The sequence below is a fragment of the Cyprinodon variegatus genome, unplaced genomic scaffold, assembly GCF_000732505.1.
Source record: "Cyprinodon variegatus isolate N-32 unplaced genomic scaffold, C_variegatus-1.0 Scaffold640, whole genome shotgun sequence".
NCBI classification, from domain to species: domain Eukaryota; kingdom Metazoa; phylum Chordata; class Actinopteri; order Cyprinodontiformes; family Cyprinodontidae; genus Cyprinodon; species Cyprinodon variegatus.
The window spans coordinates 411795-420738 of NW_015151093.1; the positions used below are offsets into that span (position 1 = coordinate 411795).

The window sequence follows — 8944 nt, forward strand, 5'->3', positions numbered from 1 at the left end:
ATGTTATGGTTCTGAACTCCTCTAGTATCTTGTGTTGTTTTAAAGACTACACGTGTTTAGATTTTGTACACTGAAAAAATGATTTTGGAAAGTATCAAATTCTAATTTACTTAAAGTTTAATCAAATAATTTTCAGTTAAATTGTAAACATCTATATTAGTTTGTAAATGTAACGTCCCATAATGGCCTAATCCTCATCACCTTAAATGTTATCCTTGATAACAAACCTACACCCTTTTTTTCTTTTCACTTAACAACATATGTTGGTTTTGTCGAGAGAGAATAATGTGGATAAAATGCGTACTATTGTTAAACATTTAAACTATGCAAAAGTTGACAAGTCTCAATTGCAGTTGAAAAAGTTTCAACAAGAACTGAACTAATGCTGAAGTTAATTCCTGCTAGCCAATGCTAATGAAAAACAGCTTAATTCACAATTGATGAATCAAACTTCCTGTTAATAAGGCTAGAATTTTGGAATATCTGGATTTTTCCCCCCACTCTACTTCTTAGACCATAGCTTAGGTTGACATGTATTCATCACTTCTTAGTTCTTAGATGTGTGCTTATAACTAATAAAATAGCTGACTGTGTAAAACTGCCAGCTGTTACCATTTAGTTTCTTATGGTTTCATTGATTGTTATGAAACAAGCATTTTCACAGCTTGAGTTTCATTGCCCTTTAGATTAAGGTCACCTCCTAAAGTGGATGACTGACATAAAAGCTAATTTCTGAAGGTAATGTGCATCATCTGTTGTTTTAATTATGAAATATAAGGGAGAAAAAAAGATCAATCAGTTGGATTACTTAGGAAAAAATCTGAGATTAGATTTTTAAGCCATAACATCCAACCCTAATCTTAAGGGTTAAGGTTTACATGCCACTTTCTTTGCATAGATTTATAAGGCGTGTTACTATTTCTGTGGGATTTTCAGTCTACATTCCAAAGACATTGTCCAAAAATGCAGATACATTTGTTCTCCCTCCCTTCAAATAATTCTAAAGGCACCTTTAGGAAGAGTACTTTCCAATCGAGGAATTTTTATTACATGCTTTTAATTTGTAGATTATGTAATTTCATTTAAGAAATAAACTACAAATTAGCAAATATTTTCCATTTTGTGTAAACTTTGTCTGTTAATGTCTGTGGGTTATTTTCTATACGAACGTGCAGACAGAATTATGACTAAAAAAACTGACTGAAAATAGCAAAAGGCAGAGATATATGGACATGAATCTTCGGCAAAGAATGTGCTACAGGAAAAAGGTGGTAAATAATCCAGAAATTAACAATGAGAACCTGTGACCCTATAGGATGGAGGAAGAGATTAGAAGGAAGAAAGAAGACTAATTAACAAAGATGTAGTTGAAACTAAAATCTGAGGAAATAAAATATTCTGTGAACAGAGCACAGGTACGGTAATAGGTGATAACATGCCTTGATACCAATATTAAACATCATGAATGAAAGCATAAAAAATTTAAACAGGGAAAACCCATAAACCCCCAAACTTGTGGAGTACAATAAGGTCTCAAATGAAATGCTAAATATTAATTTTGTCAGTTTTTTAACAAATGCATTTTATTCCTCTATGCTGACACTTCAGCCCTTCTAATATGCACAATATTCCATTTATCACACTTGATATGCAAACTTGGCCTTCAGTAAAATGCAGTCACTGCTTGCTGACACTTTATTAGGTCCACCCACTAACCTCTCCTCCCTCCCTCTCTTCCTCCTCCTTTCTACTTCCATCCTCTTCCAGTTTGCCAGCAGCAGTGGAGTTGCTCCACTGCAGCTCACTGCAAATTTCAGATCTGATCGGAAACTTACGTTGCAGTCTGGAAACCCAGCAGGATGGGAAAAAAAACAGGTGGGGAAGTGAACACCATGTGGAGATTGGCGCTCTCAGTTATTTAAAGGTAGGACTGAACAGAAAGTGATTGTAATGCATCTGCATGAGAGAGATAGGAGGAAGCTACAGGATGTTTTGCAGGCAAACTTGTCTCTCTCTGCAAAGCACTCTTGAATCAATCTGTATTTGCACCAGAGCAATGAAAAAACTAAGAGCTAAGTCCAAACTGGTCTCTTAGAAAGTTATGTAAAAGTAGACATAATTTTAGACTCAAACAGTTAAAACCCCTCTATGCTGCAACCTCATTCAGACAACATCAGGAAACTAACCGACAGTGAATATAAATAGCATCCTGACTATGCTGCAATTTGGCTCTTATGTCGTCTGGTTTGAGTGTTACAATGCAAGCCGTTTACTTTGGGAACTTAACCTAACTGTGATTCTTGTTTTAAACATTGCAAGTAGAATAGTTATATTGCAAGATGAGACAGATGGTAAAGCTGAATGGTTTTGAGTGGCTCTGAAACAGAACCTTACCCTAAAGAATAATGCTGTTTGACATAAACGTCTAAAATTAGTGGTTCACTTTTCTCCAAAAAAACTGCAAAAACAAAATGTCCACGATCATAGAAATTAAAGTTTCTTAGACCTTTAACCAAACGGTCAGTCAATGTTTATGCTTAAACACTATTGTTACTATTTTCAAACCAATACCTTTATAAAACTGGCCACTATGGCATCAGTGAGCAATAAACTCAATTGGACTCCTGTTAGTGTTGTGTGGATCTTTATAGAGTCCTGGAGATGAATTACGGCTGAAGCTGGAGCACAAATTGCAGAAAAAGAAAAGCCACTGAAGGTGCAGCGGGTAAACAGAGGTCATAATAAAACTTAGAATTAATATAGAACGACTAAACGCAGAGAAAAAGGTAAAACCACAAGAAATACCTACATTCTTAATATTGTAAATAAACCAAGACACCTTAAATCCAACTCACAACCTTAAATGAAATCTCTGAAATATAAAGTATTCATCATAGCATTAGGTTTAACACCTCACAGCAAGTATCTGGTTATACATCCTGGCCGAGGTGTCCCCATATTCGTTTGGCCTGAAGTCTGACTGTCTTTGCTTGCATGGATGTCTGTCTTGTAAGTTGCTCTCTGATGAACTCTGACCTGAGATCTCATCTGATTTCCTTTACTGAATAAGGTCTAGTGCATTGATAGCCAAAGTTTGGGTCGTGACGGTCCTCCTTTAACCATTATGGGGTCATGATGATCCATACCTGACATTAAACTAAACATTAATGTTGAAACGTTTAAAGAGAAAAGCATCACTAAAACAAATATAGAGATGAGTAGGCAGAGATGAGTTTTGCTGATTTAATTAAGAGGCCAAGGCAACAAGGGAAAAAATCCCAAAATCAAAAATACAGAAAAGCAAAAAAAACAGGTAGAGTAACAACAAAACAACAAGAAACCAGCAATGAGGAAGTGCAGAGGTGGTGTACAGAACAAAGGAAAGCGCTTATGAGATGGATATGCAGCAGGTGTGAATAGAACGAACTAGAAGGGAGCAAAAAGGAAAGGAAAAGGGCATTAGGAGGCAACAGAGAGTAACTCAAGAATACAATACTGCTAGAAAAAAACCCTAAAAAGACACAAAATAAAATAGAAACTAGAAATAAACCTACACAGAGGGCAGAACCCTGACACCAAAATTTTATGTTTTGGATAAATGTTCCACTTAAAGACCTGATAAATAAAATTTTACTCATAAATTATGTTTACTGATATAACCACCAGGTTGTTTTATTGAAAATCACCTGATGTTTTATAGAGCTCATGATGCTTTGTAGCTCATCAAATTGTACTTGCAGTAGTCATCATCATATTTTTTTTTTATTGCAAAACGAACATATTCCCCAAAAGTTGTCACATAAAGTGAAATGGGTATATGCACTATATTTCTATAAGTTTCATTTCAAAGAAAAGTGTTAAACATTAACATTTGATTGGGCAAGATAAAATTTGAACCATGTGAAATTTACACAGTGTGCTTTCTTTAATAGGAATAAAAAAGAGCCATTAAAATAAAACTCATGAAGGCTGATTTTATCAGAAAAGCAAGCATAGCTGAAAGGTCCATTCAGTCTTTTACCTTTGAGTCCAAAGCCATTTTTTGCAGTGCTATATGTTAAGTATACTGTAATCATTCAATGCATGTCTTTGTTTAAAATGGTGGAATTTGCAGCCTTCTTTTGAAGAACCGGGTTTATGTTTCATTAGCTGTTGCTCTGTGTTTGCTAGGTGGAAGTTTAGAGGTGCTCTTTGTACGACCAGGCTTTTGAAAGGACCGAGACATATTTGCACTTCACTCTGGTTTGAACTTTCTTCCCCTATGGTTTGGTGACCAACCTCCTCATGCATTCAAAAAGAGAATTTATGAAACCACTGAATGACTGCGAGGCTATAGGTCTGCCTGTAAACACCCACATGTTTGTTTTTTTCTTCATTGTTCAGCTCTGCTTTCTTCAGTTTTTTTTTTTTACATTAATCCTCCTGAGTTCTTATACTGAGTGTTTCTTTAAATAAACTACTATGTTGACTCAGCAGACCATCAAGGAAAGAGTGAGTGTGAAGAAATAGGAAGTTCATTAACAGTACAAGTTCCCATCTTATCTGACATATGTCATCTCACGTTTCTCTGCACCGTGCAGCATGAAACAGGTGTTATGAGCCAAAGCCTCTGATAGAAACCTGACTTTGGACATTTTTAACATGAACAGCACCTTGAAAATAACTTAAAGCTCTGAATTTGTTTGATATTTTGTCAAATTCCAACAATAAACTATAGAGCATTTTATTAGGATCTTACCTCAATTTTGACATTTCTTGAGTGAAACACAACCTGTGGTTGAAATGGTTCAACTTCCAGCAGAACTATAATCCAATAATCCAGTCAAAGTCCAGATCTGAATCCATCTGAAAATCATTGGTTAAACTCAAGTACTGATGTTCACAGATACTTTCCATCCAATCTGGCTGTAAAAAAAAGCAAAATGTAAAATCCCTGAATCTGCAAGGCTGGTAGAGATATTTGTGTATATCCTGTGTGGAACTATATATCAAGTATTTTTTTATAAACCTGGGTCAGCCTATAATAACACATTGCCACATCGTAGCTGCAGATTCCTATAAACAGAGGATTTTTTTTTTCTTTTTAAAACAGTCAGGGCATTCTGACACCATCCACAGCTTGTTGGTTCTCTGTACTTCCAGCACCACAGGCATCCTCCCAGGTAGAGGAAACAGGATTTAAGCTGGCCAACAGACACAATGACCTGTGTCTGAGACGCAGCCAGGGCAAACCATCTGATATCTGCAGAGCTCTGTCCTGCTGGTTCTAGTTCTCTAGTAACGGATGTTTGCCTAAATAAGTAAATCTTGCAGCAGAGAAACACAGAGAGGGGAAGCATGCTTGACCTTATTTTTTTCTGAAAGAAATAAAGCACGACAAGACTGATTGAGGCGACAGATAAAAATAAAAAGAAGGGAAGTAAAATCATGCAGAACTAAGGGTGGTAAAATGTGTTTCTCGTCAGCGGGCTTAGATCCTTTATTTGATGGCTTGAATAGATGCAGTGAAGGCTCTTCTCTCCAATGAATGCCATTCCCAGCATGGACTCCAGCGTTCGTGTCTGCACTAAGTTGGACAGCTTATGTAAAACACATTGGTTTACGGGATGCCTGCAGGTATAGTTTGGAAATAAACACTATTTTTTTTTAACAGACCTTTATGTCTTTCTGTGTGTTTCTAACAAGGGACAAGTCGAGGAAAAGAGTTCCCATAGTGAATTTACGTGCTTGTATTACAGTTTATGGTAAGTTTTACTGCTTCTAAAAGGACCAGGGAAGGAGAAAATTACATAGAAAGCTAAAATTAGAGTTAAGGAATTTGGAATGGAGATTTACCAGCATAAACTTGTCAATTAAGTTGTTAAAATATGTGAATTACAATCCAGCTTAAAATGGATTTAACTGGAGGTAGAGAACTTTCTTTCTTTATATTCCTGGGATCTTGTTGGAGAGTAAACAAATCTTCAGAGAGGTGAAAGCTTGCAAGCCAGTCAGACATAATTTACTTCTGTAGGCTTTTTAAATCGATTTTAAGTGAAAATGTTCCCACATATAGGAGAGAATGCAATTCTGTAAAAGAGATTGTTGTTAGATCAAGTGTTTTTATCTTTTCCCAGCCCAACAATGTCAAGTTTGAAAGGATTCACTTGACGTTGCGTTATGGTTTGTGTCTGCAGTAGGTTGTGTCAATCCCCCAGATCAGCTTGAACTCATCATTCCAAACCAGTTTAACTAAGAACATGTTATGCTTCTATGCTTTCCGGGCCTCATACCTCAGCTGATCTGCTATAGGTGGAGGCTGCAGATAATATCCATCCTACTGTAGCCACTAACTTGTCTTCTTTTGTACAAATATGTTTTGTTTTTAATTCTCTAATAGCTTAAATGTTAACATCATGGTTTTTGCTCCCTTTTTCTCAAATCAACGTATAAAATGGACACCTCAGTCATTCAGAAGTAGGAAGTTATTTAAATGACCACTTAACTTCCTCTAACATCCATTGTTTCTATGATGATTTCATCATGTGAGTACAGTTTAAGCACGTATTTGAAGCAGGTAAACAAATAACCTCTACCAATGAATTACTTTTTATATTTATGATATAGACTTCTAAGTATTTATTAGCAAGGATGTGTTTATTTAAACCTCTTTCTTGCATGCTCTGCTCTGACCTGATATAATACTGATAGGCATGCCACACAGCTTGGTCTGATCAGAAATAAACCTATTCAGTATGCCGTGAGGTGAAACAATGATGATTTACGAACCTCCAAACTCTTCTGTTGTAAAGTCAACAGCAGCTAAATTGTACAACCTAAAAACTTTAAGTAACAGAAAATTTTAAGTAATAAAAATGGTGAAAAAAGGTGACAGGTGAAAAATTCACCTGTCACCTTTTCAGTAACCCTTTTAGACAAGAGCTTTTCATCTGAAGATTAACTCTTCTACTAAGTGTTTCTAAGACTTCCATTCTTTGGAGTTAGCTGAGGGGAACTCTTCATATGGTTCCAAATCTGGCTTTTTATTGAGTTTACGGTGGAAAGACAATCTGTAGAGGTGGTGATTGGGGACTGCCCTTTTTAAAGTATTTGGCATGTTCAGTCGAATTTCTTTCTTAATTTCTTAATTTCTTTCTCTTAATTTTTTCTGCACCGCCACACTTTTACCAGTTAAAGATTAAAGCTGCAGTATGAGAATTTTGTGACAGATTTGTTGTTTTTGGGTTTTCAAAGATTTGACCTATTGAATTTTTAAGTTGTATGATTGTTTTTAATACTTTTATATAAAACATGAAGAATAAAAAAAGCTTGCGCAATTTCTTGAGGCTCCTTGGTCATTAATTATCTTCACCAGTAGTAGAGCAGATTCTACATAATGTGAATGAGAAATAGGTCACCATCAAAACTGGGTTTTATTATGAGTTTGAGAAATAAAAAATGATTAGAGGATTGACAATTTAAACCGTAATAAGCATCTCATAACTGTGATTCTTTTATAGAACACAGATCTACCTTACTGACACTTCCCAAAAATGTTTTAAATCCAGTATGCTAAAAAACAGAGGTTAGTTTGAAAGCAAAAGTTAAACAACATTTGCTCCAAAATGTTAAGCCTTCCTGTTATGTCCTGAATGTTTTGCTCTCTTCACCTCTATCTCAGTGCTTAACTGCAGACATTTTTGTAGAAAACTTTTTCTACTGTAAATAACTTCTTAAACCAATTTTCCCCCCAAGACTTTATGTTCAAACATCTTTGATTTTGAGGATTGTTTTTATACAGAGTTAACTGTAAGAGTAATCAAAATGTTTTCCTTTCTGGCACAATGCTTGCTGCTGTGTAGCAAATGTAGAACCAAGACAAGGTGACCACATGTAATGGAAGAGGAGCGCTTGCAATTCTTCCTCTACCAATGCCATACTTTTTAAAATGTCACTAGCTGATATTTAGAATTGGGTAGGGGTATCCCTTACACAATTGAACAAGATATTAACTCTTAAGTCATGCTACAGGAAATAGTGGTTGTTATATCAGAGTTTAAAGATTGAACAGGCAGTATCTCCGGCTTGTAAACACAAGCAGCCTGAGACGCTAATCCACCTCTGGCTGTATCCTGTAGAGATCACATGTTAGGAGCTTAGAGCTGTTTCCTCACTTTGGATTCATTTCTGCTGAGAGGCAGAGAAGGTTGTCGAGAAATAACAAAAAACATGGCTTTCAGGTTGTAGAACAAGAAAAATGTAAATGTAAATAGACACTCTGGAGAGATTATGGTGGGTCACTACAGTTATAAGTTTAAATGTGTTGCCTCATAACTTTGATTCATGCATTAATCGTTATATGTTGACCATCTTTCTGATTACTTGAAAACATTATTGTAAAACATATAATTTTGTGGAAGCTGACAAGATACAGAACATCTAAAGAGTTACTTCAACACAGTGGTGGACGAAGTACTCAATAGAAGTACTCGTGTGAAAATGTTGATACTCATAATCAAATCTTACTCAACTTTAAGTAAAAGTTACACACTCAAACGTCTACTCAAGTTAAAGTATTAAAGTACCCAGTATTATTAAAGTATTCAAAAGCACACATTACATTTTCATATATTAGTATATTTCTGTCTAATTTTCAGAGTAATTTTAAACAACCTTGTAACTTTAAGAAGCCACCTGGTACATATTCTACACCCCTTGTAAAGAACTTCAGCGTAGAAATGACACAAAAAATAAGGACTGATATTATCATGAATAATAATGTAATTTCCCTCTGGGATTATTTAAGTATGTCTGATTCTGATTATGTTATTATTATTAACATGAGAATATAAATTCTCCTCACACTTTCACAAAGGAATATAGGTTTAAAGGAATAGTACACCCAAAACATGATTAGCCTTCATTTTCTACTCACCCCCATGCTGAACAACACTCTGGAGTACTT

The 8944-nt window shown here is 35.5% G+C and overlaps 1 protein-coding gene across 6 annotated transcripts in view; it reads left to right on the forward strand.

The window, feature by feature from the left end:
* The first annotated feature begins 1769 nt into the window (after window positions 1-1769).
* LOC107096651 (cdc42 effector protein 1-like) overlaps window positions 1770-8944 on the forward strand; it is a 16502-nt gene continuing 9327 nt past the window's right edge. For 3 of the 6 annotated variants that reach the window (XM_015393405.1, XM_015393406.1, XM_015393404.1), the window contains exon 1: window positions 1774-1924. The gene's annotated coding sequence lies outside the window, so the exon portion shown is untranslated. Of the gene's footprint in view, window positions 1925-5539; window positions 5617-5682; window positions 5745-8944 lie in introns of those variants that run through there. The other 3 variants (XM_015393407.1, XM_015393409.1, XM_015393408.1) reach the window with 3 other exon arrangements.